This window comes from Dermacentor andersoni, chromosome 4 (genome assembly GCF_023375885.2).
Source record: "Dermacentor andersoni chromosome 4, qqDerAnde1_hic_scaffold, whole genome shotgun sequence".
NCBI lineage: Eukaryota > Metazoa > Arthropoda > Arachnida > Ixodida > Ixodidae > Dermacentor > Dermacentor andersoni.
In genome coordinates, this window is record NC_092817.1 from 223,649,597 (window position 1) to 223,663,726 (window position 14,130).

The window sequence follows — 14,130 nt, forward strand, 5'->3', positions numbered from 1 at the left end:
GGCGCGACTGCAGATGTTGTCTTTTGTCTGCAGTAGCCGAGGCAAAGCTCATTCGGGATGTCCTTCCGTAGGACTGTCAATAAAAGCACTCCATAAGTGCTCGACGCCACACCCAATGCCTCGTGACTCCGAACCTCCGTCTGTACCTCATCATAAAGGGTCCGCAGCCTCTCGGTGTCGAGAATGTTATGACAGGTCGGATGTTGAGCAACCTCGACATATGTTCTTCAATGATAACGTCGTCCATTCCGAATCTTTTGATCAATGTCTTCACTGCAATTTCATAATTTCGGTCACTGAGTGGTAGCCCGTGGATAGCGGCTGCTGCTTTGCCGGTGAGATAGCTCGTCAAGTACTGAAACTTGTCAATTGGATGTAGAGCTGGATTCTTGTGGATGGTCGACTCGAACTGATTCCAGAATCTGTGCCATGAGCGTAGGTTTCCGTCGAATTTGGCGATCTCTAGCTTCGGAAGTCTTGTCGTTGTCGACGGTAGCTGAACAATCGTCGTAACTGCATGCTGGACGGAACCTGACTGTGCGACGTGGGCAGAGTTATTCCCTTTTTCGGATGGCGTACTTGACCTTGTTTCGCTCGCGGCTCCACCTCTCAGTGCCCTTCTTATCTTTGTTTTCAAGTTGCAAATTCTCAAACTGTACGCAGCGCACTCTGTTAATACCGTGTCGAGCACCTGTAGGTCAACTTTCTTTTCTATGGCGTCGTTGACTGCTTTAAGCTCTTCAGCTTGCTCAAGAAGGATGTCCAAATGTTCTTCAAGCTCACCGGTTGGTGCTTCTGTCGCTTGAAGTAAGGCGCTGGCCGCTGCGATGGTAGTGTCGATGGCTTGTCGCGGGGCCGCTTGCTTCCTTTGTAGTCGCTCCATGATGCAGCAGGCGAAGTTATTCCAGATGTAGCACACCCTGATTTCGGCACCAGAAATTGCAGAATAATTAAGGCTACGACCAACGCTCTGCGGAGGTCACTTCGCGAGTGCGACTACAAAACTGCTGCGTGAGACTCTTTCGGGCGGCGGCGTACAGCGGCCGCGCACGCAGGGAGCCTCGAAGGAACGATTCTCACTCGTCCGGGTTCGCTTCAAGACTGAACGTTTATTTTACAAAAGACATCGCAGTGACTAGAAAAGGAAGATAAAAGGAAATACAAAATCCAAGTTGTCCGTTGGCCGCACCGACGCCTTCGTCATTCTCCGAAGCGCCGGCCATTCGAGCCCAGCAGGCGGTCCGCCGAAAACACGGGGCACGGATCAGGTTGCGGGTCGAGGCGCCGGTCAGGACACCAGCCCAGCGGGGCGCCCCCTCGTCCGTTCGCCGGCTCCCTCTTGGTGCGTCGCGGGGCCCCCAACTACGTTTGCAGGAAACGCGCGCGACGGTCGCTACGAATTCTGAACAGGGCGCCTTCTGCGGTGTTTTCGTTTGTTCACCCTCGTTCTCTCTGCTTGTATACTTATGATGGTCGTCTCTAATATATTTTTACGTCGTCTTCCTTTGCGAACATTTATTCAAAGAGCTAATTTCTTAGACAACAATGCAGCTCCAAAGGCAACGCTACAGTGCCAGCCGAAGGAGCGCAGACCAGCCCATTGCGGGTTTTTTATGCGCGGATGGGCAATCGCAAAAACATAGCATATAAGAATCCAGTTATGATACCATACCTGCCGCGGTGCAACAAGTATGTCACAAACGCTGGCTATATATGACTTCTACAACAGTTACGTTGATATTAATCTGCTAAAACAGGTTTTCTCACGACGAGTAGTTCATGATAGAATATCGAATTTTTTTATTTCTTCGCAGAAATGCTTGGCAGTAACACGGGGATTTACCTAATACTGCAGTTCAGATTCTACAAGCACTACTTGCTTCTTTAACTGCTTGTCAACATCAGGCGGTTCTTCACGTGTTTATTTTAAGCTGCGGAAATTTGAAGTTAATGAAGGCTTACAGCTATTTACAGACTGCAAATAGGAATGTACCAATATATATTCCCTTTTCTGTGCTACTCGTTTAACTCACTTGAGAAATTTACTGGTGCTTGTTGCTTGAGGTATATAGATGAGGAATCTTTTTGGCGAACTGACAGGCTGCTCGGCCCAAATTTTATACTGAATTATACCTGTTGGACCGCATGGCTGCAGCTAGAAAGAAGTCGAAGCTTCAATCAATAGTAGTATGGGACATATTGAAGATATCAAAATTCCCCGATGGAGGGTCACAAATCAGGTGAAAATATTGCAAGGCTTGTGGTGCTTTCTCTATGAATGTTTGCGATTGGATTGGAGCAAACTTTATATAGCCTGCAGTTGGGTAAGGTTCTCTTTTATGTACCGACGAAGTGAATAGTTATCCGTTTGTATAATTAAACGCTGGATCGAGACATGGTGAGACAGAAGGTGCTTGAATTCCACGTTATCCAAGTAAACAAGGCAGGTCTGCCACTTCAATCCCGCTAAAACCGTGTCCATCACGCGCTGGAACGTTGTAGGCGCCGAGCACAGTCCAAATGGTATAACCTTGAACTCATAGAGGCCGTATGGCGTGATGAAGGCGGTCTTTTTGCGATCCCTGCCATCGACTTCTATTTGCCAGTAGCCAGACTTGAGGTCCATCGGCGAGAAATATTTAGCGTTGCAGAGCGTTGTAGGTGGGAGGAGTATACGTCCTTCTTCGTGATCTTGTTAAGTCGACGATAATCGACGCAGAGACGTAAGGTTCCATCCTTTTTCTTCACTAAGACAACAGGAGACGGCCACGGGCTTTTCGACGGCTGGATGATGTAGTCGCGCAGCATTTCGTTGACTTGTTGTCTTATAGCTTCGAGTTCTCACGTCGAAACTCGGTAAGGGCTCTGGCGGAGTGGTCGAGCGCACTCTTCGGTTATTATTCGATGCTTTGCGCCTGGTGTTTGTCGAATTCTTGATGACTTCGAAAAGCAGTCTTTGTATAGTGGAAGCAGACTTCTCAGCTGTTGCTGCTTAATCACGGGGAGACTTGGATTTATATCGAAATCTGGCTCGGGAACAACGGTCGTCGGAGTAGATTCGGCAGAATCCGACGGGACAAGCGCATTGCTGGCCTCCAGAATTTCCTAGATGTATGCGATCGCCGTGCCCTTGTTGATGTGCTTGAAGTCCTGGCTGAAGTTTGTCAGCAGCACTTTCATGTTTCCTCCGCGCAGTCGAGCGATCCCTCTTGCTGCACAAATTTCACGGTCGAGCAGTAACGTTGGTCGCCTTCGATGACGCCTTCTACGTCAGAGGGTGTTTCGGTGCCGACCGAAATAACAATGCTGGAGCGAGGCGGGATGCTCACTTGATCTTCGAGCACACTCAAGGCGTGGTGACTCCGAGGGCTCTCCGAAGGTGTAACTCTAGCGGTATAGCTATTGACTTCAACTTCAGGTCGATGAGTGCGCCGCGCTGGTTCAGGAAGTCCATGACGAGAATGACGTCTCGTGAATGCTGTCGGAGGATAACGAAGGTACCCGCCGTGGTGGCTGAGTGGCTATGGTGTTGGGCTGCTGAGCACGAGGTCGCGGGATCGAATCCCGGCCACGGCGGCCGCATTTCGATGGGGGCGAAATGCGAAAACACCCGTGTACTTAGATTTAGGTGCACGTTAAAGAACCCCAGGTGGTCAAAATTTCCGGAGTCCTCCACTACGGCGTGCCTCATCATCAGAAAGTGGTTTTGGCACGTTAAACCCCATAATTTAATAACGAAGGTGGCAGGGTAAGTCCGGTCATGAATGGTAATTCTTGCCGTGCATATTCCAGTCGGCGTTATGAGGTGTCCTCCAGCAGTCCTAATTGATGGGTCTTCCCATGCATTCTTAACTTTCTTCAACTGGGCGGCGATGGGTCCACTCATCACGGAGTAATCGGCTCCTGGGTCTACTAAAGCGATGACTGCGTGGCTGTCGAGAAGCACGTCGAGGTCGGTGGTTCTTTGTCGTGAGTTACAGTTAGGCCTTGGCGTCAGATCACGGCTGCGTCGCGTTGACCTGTGGCTGGTACGTGGAGTCGTCAGGTGGCCTTTCGTCTGCGTATTCTTTGCTTCCAGACTTCGTCGGGACGGCGGCGTGTCCTTATGTCGTCGAGGTAGTCTCTTCGTAGGCGGCGGAGTATCTTCGTCTGTTCGATGAACAGCAACTGCACCTCCACCGGTTGCTGTTTTCAGTTTTTCGGATGTGGGCTGTTTCGGATTCGGTTGTAAGAGTGGACTCCCGGTTCTCGAACCAAGTCCTCGCGGCATCTTCCAAGCAGAAGTACACATGACGTAGCTTATACTCGGAGGTCCAGTTGTTGAAGGTCGAGTTCCTTTCGAAGGTTTGGAGCCAAGTTTTCGGATCCTCCAACGTAGCTCCACGGAAGGTAGGGGGCTCTCTGGGCTGTTGAACTACGATGGGTGACACTGGGGCTGCCATTGTGGTTGCCTTGGCCATAATCTTCTTGGTCTTCTCAGGTAAAAGTCCGTGCTCCGGGGGCAGCTGTTGAAGACGGCGGCTTGCTCGGTGGTCCGGGACTACGTTGGTGTTCTCTTTGCGGTCATGGCTTGGATCACGGCTTGTCGGGGGCGTCCGGTACCTGAAGGAAAAGCACCTCCACCAGATGTCACGTGGAGTGACGTATGAAGAACACAGGAGCAGTACTGTGAAAGACGAAACTAACTTTTATTGGGCTAACTTGTGCCCATAAAAACAGGCTACACTTAATGAACGGCGACAACGGCGAACACAGTGCGATCGTCAAAATCTGATGAGCGAATCAAGCGCAACGGCTTTTATAGATCAGTCGTCGAATGTTCCAGAGTAACCGCTGGGAGCCGCGTGCCTTCCACAAAGTTATACACCATTCGCGTCGCGCATAGATGCAATCAGATTACACAAGGATTGCCGACAACAGTCAGCGGATAGAAGCATCGATATCATTCAAGAAACTTCCGATGCATGTAGACGCGTCCGGCGCTAACGCTGAGCGATAACACTGCGCTGAGCGGTAACATTTTTTAGACGTTAAAAGCGCTCACCCGTAAAAGAAAGAACGAGTTCACGCGTCAATATTTTTCCAAATAATGCTAAACCTCTTCGTTATCAATCTCTGAATAGTATTCTGGAAGACCGCCTTGTACACCTGGATACAAAGACGGGTATAATAACTTATGCTTCCGTCTGTGAAGAAAAGGCAGAGGTGGGCATTGTATGACTCATGTAAATTGGTCTTTTTCGATTCGGCTACCTGTCTTCATGCCTATTTTTCGGGCGGAATTATTGGCAATTGTCTTAGCTTTACGCAAATTACCACTGTCTCTGTCATCAGCCATAATCATAGCTGATTGCCTTTCTGTGTTCTTCACTAGCCACACCCAAATTGCCAGATTCACTAAAAACTTTCTATTCTCTTCGCCCAAGACATTTACATCCCATTGGTTTAGTGTTGGTGCCAGATCATAAAGGCCTAGCATTAAACTCATATGCAGATACACTTGCACTAGCATCCCACGATGGCCCTATAATCCCATTTTACCTTTGTCAGCTTTGATCACTGCGGCGCGACTCAGAAAATATACTACTACAAATACGTTCGTGCAATCATCATTAGTTTCCCGCACCTAATTTCCCGCATCTCAGTTTTCTTTGGAATAACAAATGGTGCTCCTCTAGAAAAACTCAAGTAATGATTACAAGACGACGATGCCGAGTCCCCTTCCACCGGTCTGGTCTAGCTATATCGCCTTTGTGCCCTTTATGCATGGGAGTGCATCTCTGGAACAATTATTTTTGACATGCTGTCGTTTCATTATTCAATGGAAACGATATTTAGAAGACCCTTTCCAACAGTTTGGTTTGAATTTGACTCTTCCTATAACTTTTTTCCTTTGGGGCTACCATACTAGAGGAGCAGCAGCAGTCCTTGGTATAGTTATTCTGGCGGCTAGCTTCCCACGCTATGCGTGCCGCCATCGCACCTGGTTAAGCTTTTCCTAGACGCTAGAGTTATGCTTTGTCCGCGCAACCTTGAGCGATCGGAAAGCGCGTTTCCCCCTCTTGGCCGGCGGAGAAGGGAGGCTTCGTTCCGGCCGCGAAGCTCTCCACATCTCTGTAAGGTGCCTTGTGGATGTCTCGTGCTGAAGATGCCCTCTCGGTGAGCGCATATTTCACCCCTTATCTTTTAAGAGGTTCAATACATACAAGCATTTGTCTAGCAAACCAGATTTTTTTCAAGGGAATTTTCCACGTCTCAGTAATTTCTCTCGTCGTATTCGAGTGCTGATTGCCGTGTTATAGTTTGTTAACGAAGCTTTCCCTCAAGTCCAAATATTTTAAGGCAGTTTTCCTAGCCTCTAAAGCCGCTCGAGTTCGCTCGAGCGGCCATTTTCCCTAGAAAGTATGCCTTCCAACTGGCAGAACTGGCCAAGTTAATCAACAAGCGTAAGATAGCTGACATAAGGAAGTTTAATATGGATAGAATTGAACATACTCTCAGGAACGGAGGAAGCCTAAAGTAGTGAAGAAGAAACTAGGAATAAGCAAGAATCGGATGTATGAATTAAAAGACAAAGCCGGCAATATCATTACTAATATGGATGAGATAGTTCAAGTGGCTGTGGAGTTCTATAGAGCTTTATACAGTACAAGTGCCACCCACAACGACAATGGATGAGATGATAGTCTGGAGGAAATTGAAATCCCAGTAATAACGCCGGAAGAAGTAAAGAAAACCTTGGGAGCTATGCAAAGGGGCAAGGCAGCTGGGGAGGATCAGGTAACAGCAGATTGGTTGAAGGATGTTAGGCAGATTGTTTTAGAAAAACTGGCCACCCTGTATACGCAACGCCTCATGACTTCGAGCGTACGGGAATCTTGTAAGAACGCTAACATAATCTTAATCCCTGAGAAAGGGGACGTCAAAGACTTGAAAAATTATAGACCGATCAGCTTATTGTCCGTTGCCTACAAACTATTTACTAAGGTAATCGCAAATAGAATCAGAAACACCTTAGACTTCCGTCAGCCAAAGGACCAGGCAGGATTCCGTAAAGGCTACTCAACAATAGACCATATTCACACTATCAATTAGGTGATAGAGAAATGTGCGGAATATAACCAACCCTTATATATAGCTTTCATTGATTTCGAGAAAGCGTTGGATTTAGTCGAAACCTCAGCAGTCCTGGAGGCATTGCGCAATCAGGGTGTAGACGAGCCGTATGTAAAAATACTGAAGCATATCTATAGCGGCTCCACAGCCACCATAGTGCTCCATAAAGAAAGCAACAAAATCACAATAAAGAAAGGCGTCAGGCAGGGAGATACGATCTCTCCAATGCTATTTACAGCGTGTTTACAAGAGTAATTCACAGACCGGGATTGGGAAGAATTGGGGATACAAGTTAATGGAGAATACCTTTGTAACATGCGATTCGCTGATGATATTGCCTCGCTTAGTAACTCAGGGGACCAATTGCAATGCATGTTCACTGACCTTGAGAGGCAAAGCACAAGAGTGGGTCTAAAAATTAATCTGCAGAAAACTTAAGTAATGTCTTACAGTCTCGGAAGAGAACAGCAATTTACAATAGGTCGCGAGGTACTGGAAGTGGTAAGGGAATACATCTACTTAGGGCAGGTAGTGACGGCGGATCCAGATCATGAGACGGAAATAATCAGAAGAATAAGCATTGGCTGGGGTGCGTTTGGCAGGCATTCTCAGATAATGAACAGCAGGTTGCCATTATCCCGCAGCAGGAAAGTATATAATAGCTGTGTCTTACCAGTACTCACGTACGGGGCAGAAACCTGGAGGCTTACGAAAAGAATTCTACTCAAATTGAGGACGACGTAACGAGCTATGGAAAGAAGAATGATGGGTGCAACGTTAAGGCATAAGAAAAGAGCAGATTGGGTGAGAGAACAAACGTGAGTTAATGACATCTTAGTTGAAGTCTAGAAAAAGAAATGGGAATGAGCAGAACATGTAATGAGGAGGGAAGATAACCGATGGTCATTAAGGGTTACGGACTGTATTCCAAGGGAAAGGAAGTGTGCAGGGGACGGCAGAAAGTTAGGTGGGTGGATGAGATTAAGAAGTTTGCAGGGACAACATGGTCACAATTAGTATATGACCGGGGTAGTTGGAGAAGTATGGAAGAGGCCTTTGCCCTGCAGTTTGCGTAACCAGGCTGACGATGACGATGACATGCGCATACAACACTGCTGTTCACTCCTTTGCGTTTGCTCCACGGCCGTGAGGCAGCCACCATACTGGACGCCATGCTCCTCCCCGAACAATACATTGATGCAGAGGAACATTGATGCAGAGGAATTTACCCGGCGCGCAGACACAGCTAGCAAGCTTGCATGTGAGCGAATCCAGAATCAGCAATCCATAGATTCTCAGAAGTATAACACTCGCCACTGCGAGGTTGTCTATTAATCCGGTGATCAATCGGGGATGGACCCCGATTCGCCAACGCTACTGCGGCGCTACTTCGGCCCCTACATAGTCCTCCGTCGCCTCAGCGAGGTGAACTACGAAGTTTTCCTTGAAGACACGAGTTGGCGATCCCGTCGCGTGCAGCCTACGAATATTGTCCATGTTTCCAGGATGAAACCGTACAACTGACATTGACGAGGTTATTCTCATTTCCACTCGCCTTCATCCCTATTGTTCCACTGAACACGTGCTGGAGGGCGAGTTGGTTATACATGATTACAACGAAGGCGCCAGAAAAACAACGGACGAAGAAAGGAGACACGTGGTTGTCTCGCGTCTCCTTCCTTCGTGTGTTGTTTTATTTGGCGCCTTCATTGTAGCCTATTGTGTGACACTTACCTCTTGACAAATTATATCAGTGTTGTACCCCCCCCCCCTCGCATTGTATGTGCTTTCCTTTTTCCTCTGTTTCGCATTTGAAGCAGCGAGACGATGCTTCCTGGAAGGGGGGTAATGCCACGAGCATAACAGTTGGTTGTGTAGCGGGTTTGCCGCTTTTGCAGTAGCTCAGGCCGACGACAACGCATACATACATATATATATATATATATATATATATATATATTGCTACGGAACAGCCGCCGCAGTGTGGCTGCATTGAGGAGGACGAAGGCGACGTGTGTGCCCGTTTTGATATAGCGTCGCCATTTTGGCCTCCGTGAGCTTCCCCGTAAATAAATTGTAAATAGTATTCGGCTTCAGCTTCACGTAACATTAATTTGGTGGAGGTGGACGTTCCCCGTACCCGTCATGGAGCTTCGCAGCGGTCGCAACGGCGACAATGCAGCTTCGGCTTCTGCTGGCGGCACTTCATCTACGCAAGCGTCTCCGCCAGCAGCCCCGAGCTACGTCGCCGTTTCCCCACCTCGGGATCCTGGTGTTTTCAACGGAGTCGGCAGTCCTGATGTTAACGACTGGCTCTGCTTGTACGAACGTATCAGCACCAGTCACAGGTGGGATCCGACTATTATGCTTGCCAACGTACTTTTCTACCTCGACGGAGCTCCATTGGCGTGGTTCCAGACTCACGAAGAGGAGATATCGAGCCGGGATCTCTTCAAAAACAAGCTACGCGACCTTTTTGGCGATTCGTTTGGTCGACAAGTCAATGCCAAGGAAGCCCTTGCCACACGTGTACAGACGTCGACCGAGTCCTACGTGTCGTACATTCTCGACGTCTTGGCCCTCTGTGCCAAGGCTGACCCGAACATGACTGAGGACGATAAGGTTAATCACGTCCTCGAAGGCATTGCTGACGACGCCTTCAATTTACTGGTGTTTACGAACGTCACCAGCATCGATACCATCCTCAAGGAGTGCCGCCGTCTCGAGCATGCTAAAAGCCGCCGGGTATCCCAGCACATCACGTGACTTCCCAACACAGCTGCTACGTCATCCTGTGACGACCTCTTCCACCAGCCGTCGCGATGTGACAACTTGACCCGCATCATTCGTCGTGAAGTCGAAGCGGCACATCCGGCGGCCCCTTCATTCCCGTTACCTGATCATTCTCTGGTGACAATCTCCTTGATCCAGGCCGTCGTCCGTCAAGAGTTGTCCAACGTCGGCCTGCAATCCATTCGTTCCGTACGCTCGGAACCTTTGTCTCCACGCACGTCCCCACCGCGCTCTTCTTACTCCTCTTATGGACAGCGCAACCCCTCCGAATGGCGAACCATGGACGACAAGCCGATCTGTTTTAACCCCTGACGCATTGGACATGTCGCTCGCCACTGCCGCACCCGCTGGACTTCTCCGACGCGCTGTTATCCTGATTACCCCTCTTGCCCCTCTAGCGCATCCTTTTCCTTCGCCCCTTCTATGCCCGCTCCATCATCTGGCCCTGCGACACCTTTGACACGACCCCGCCACTCCCACTCGCCTTCTCCCTCCCGCCGCCAATCTCGCTCGCCCCCGTCACGCCGTGCTCCTCCGACCTACTCGCCGCACCCCCGACCGGAAAACTAGACAGTGCAGCTTCTGGAGGTGAAGCTGCACTGACGACATTGGCATGAAATCCTCGCTTCACCTTACCCACGAACAAGAATCTTTTGGACGTTCTCGTCGACAATGTTCCTGTGTGCGCGTTGATTGACACCGGGGCGCATGTGTTCATTATGAATGCTGCTCTTCGCCATCGGCTCAAGAAAGTTCTGACGCCTGCCCCGAACCGAATTGTACAAGTCGCCGACGGAGGGACGATCGCTATTGTTGGCGTGTGTTCTGCCCGACTCACCATTGCTGAGAGACACACCGTCGTTCTTTTCACCGTCATGGAGCATTGCCCTCACGAACTCATTCGCGGTCTGGATTTTCTCGCCAATCAATCTGCCCTCATTGACTGTTCGGCTGGCTCACTTCGCTTTGACATGCCTCTTCTTACCGACCCTGTGGACCCGCCTCCAAGTCATCTGAGCTGCATGGATTTTATTCGCCTACCGCGTCACTCTGTGACACACGTCGACTTGTTGTCCTCACCAGCTGTACCTGACAGCAATTACGTGGCCGCACCAATTCCGGCCCTTATGCTTACACATGGTATTACCGTGCCGCACACTGTGCTGAAAATTAATGGCAACCGCACCTGCCTTCCACTTGTCAATTTCGCGCTAACCGTGCAAGTTCTGCCTCAAGGGATCTCCTTGGCTATAATTAGCGCTTTGAAGGATGATGAGGCCGAGCCATTCACAGTGGAAGATCGTTACAGCTCAGCCCATACCGTGACGTCATCGCACGGTACTGACGTCGACATTAAGAAGATGGTTTCCTCTGACCTTACACCTACTCAAGCTGAAGCTCTTTGCCGCGTTCTTGAAGGCTATTGCGACATTTTTTGACTTTGACAATAGACCCTTAGGTCAAACGTCCGTCGTGACCCATCGCATAAATACTGGCGGTGCGAACTCTATTCACCGACGTCCATATCGTGTTTCTGCGTCGGAACGAGCTGTTATCCAACCGGAAGTCAAAAAGATGCTTGCAAAGGACATTATCGAGCCTTCCTTTAGTCCCTGCGCATCTGCCGTCGTACTTATCAAAAAGATGGATGGAACGTGGCGCTTTTGTGTAAATTATCGCCACCTGAACAAAATCACAAAAAAGGACGTGTAGCCTTTGCCAGGTATTAATGACGCTCTTGACTGCCTGTACGGTGCCACCCATCTTTCTTCTATTGATTTACGGTCCGGCTACTGGCAGATAGATATCCGTCGATGACATGGACCGAGAGAAGACTGCATTTGCTACCCTTGACGGCCTTTATCAGTTCAAGGTGATGCCTTTCGGTCTCTGTAACGCGCCCGCCACCTTCGAACGAATGATGGACTCTTTGCTTCAGGTGTTCAAATGGTCCACCTGTTTGTGCTATCTGGACGACGTCATCGTTTATTCGCCCACATTCGACACGCATCTAGACCGTCTTTCAGCGATTCTTGAGTTGTTCCGCCGCGCCGGTCTCCAGTTAAACTCGTCAAAATGTCATTTCGCTCGCCGCCAAATCGCCGTCCTCGGATACCTGGTAGACGCCAGAGGCGTGCGACCCGATCCGGACAAAATTCGCGCCGTTACGAATTTTCCTGTTCCGAAGTCTACCAAGGACGTTCGTAGTTTCGTAGGGCTGTGCTCTTATTTCCGACGCTTTGTGAAAGATTTTGCGACCATCGCACGTCCCCTTACCGACCGCTTGAAGAAAGGCGCCCCTTTTTCTTGGGGTCCTGACCATGCCGCATCTTTTTCGCAGCTGACTACTCTCCTTACCACGCCTCCAATTTTGACCCACTTTGACCCGTCTGCCTCAACGGAAGTTCGAACTGATGCCAGAGGTCACGGCATAGGAGCAGTGTTAGCATGGCGCCAGCGTGGACATGATCGCGTTATAGCCTATGCCAGCCGACTTCTGTCACCCGCCGAGCGCAATTATTCAATCACAGAGCGCGAGTGCCTCGCTCTTGTGTGGGCTGTTGCGAAATTTCGTCCGTACTTGTACGGACGCCCCTTCTGTGTCATCACTGATCATTACGCTCTCTGCTGGCTATCCTCGCTCAAGGACCCCACGGGACGACTCGCTCGCTGGGCGTTACGCCTGCGAGAATATACTTTCTCCGTGGTATAAAAGACGGGACGCTTGCACCAGGATGCCGATTGTTTGTCCCGCTACCCCGTCGACGAACCGGCTGATGCGGACGCCATCGCTTGCGCTATCTCTGGGTCCCAGTTGCTTCAAATCGGCAACGAGCAACGGCGCGATCCTTCATTGCGAGCCCTCATCGAATGTCTGGAGTCAACTCCTGGCGACGCCTCTCTCCGGATGCTTCTCCTTAAGGAGGGGGCATTATACCGCCGCAATTTCGATCCACACGGCCTTGTCCTTCTGCTCGTCATTCCATCGCACCTGCGTTCGACTGACCTCCAGCAACTTCACGATGCTCCCTTGGCTGGACGCTTGGGCGTCTCGCGCACGTACGACCGTGTACGCGCTCGTTTTTTTTGGCCGGGTCTCGCCCGCTCCGTGCGGCACTACGTTGCCGCTTGTGAGCCCTGTCAGCGCCGGAAGAAGCCCTCCACACCTCCAGCTGGATGTCTCCAGCCCGATCGACATCCCACCCGAACCCTTTTTCCGTGTTGGTCTAGACCTTCTTGGACCATTTCCTCTCTCGGGCTCCGGAAATAAATGGGTCGCCGTCGCTACGCGATCACCAGAGCCCTCCCGACAAGTTTCGCTACTGACGTTGCTGACTTTCTGCTCTATGACATCATTTTAGTGCACGGTGCTCCACGCCAATTACTCACTGACCGTGGCCGCAGTTTTTTGTCGGCAGTCGTCGAGGACATCCTCCGCTCCTGCTCGACACAGCACAAGTTCAGCACGTCCTACCACCCACAGACCAACGGCCTGACGGAGCTCCTCAACCGGACCATCACCGACATGCTTTCGAAGTACGTTGCGACCGACCACCACGACTGGGATCTTCACTTACCATATGTGACGTTCGCGTATAATTCATCACGTCACGACACCGCCGGCTATTCACCATTCTATCTCCTATATGGCCGAGAACCCGTGTTGCCCTTGGACACTTTGCTGCACTCGGCCACACGTTCCGCCACTGAATACGCCCGCGACGCGATCGCACGCGCCGACCACGCGCGCCAGCTCGCCCGCACACGTCTCGAGGCCTCACAGGAGCATCAGGGATGGCTCTATGATTGCCACCTTCGTGACGTGCACTTTTCTCCGGGTTCTCTGGTGCTTCTCTGGTCACCCGTTCGACGTGTGGGCCTTTCCGAAAAGCTGCTGTCGCGCTACACTGGCCCTTACCGTGTGGTACGACAAGTGACCGATGTCACGTATGAAATCATCCCCGCCGATCTCTCAGCGTCATCATCAGCTGCAAGAGACATCGTTCACGTGGCAAGACTAGTACCATACCACACACCTTTCACCGCGGATGTGGAGATTAAGCACCGGGATGGTGCTTCTACAGCCGGGGGTGATGCTACGGAACAGCCGCCACAGTGTGGCTGCACTGAGGAGGACGAAGACGACGTGTGGGCCCGTTTTGATATAGCGTCGCCATTTTGGGCTCCGTTCGTGAGCTTCCTTGTAAATAAATTGTAAAT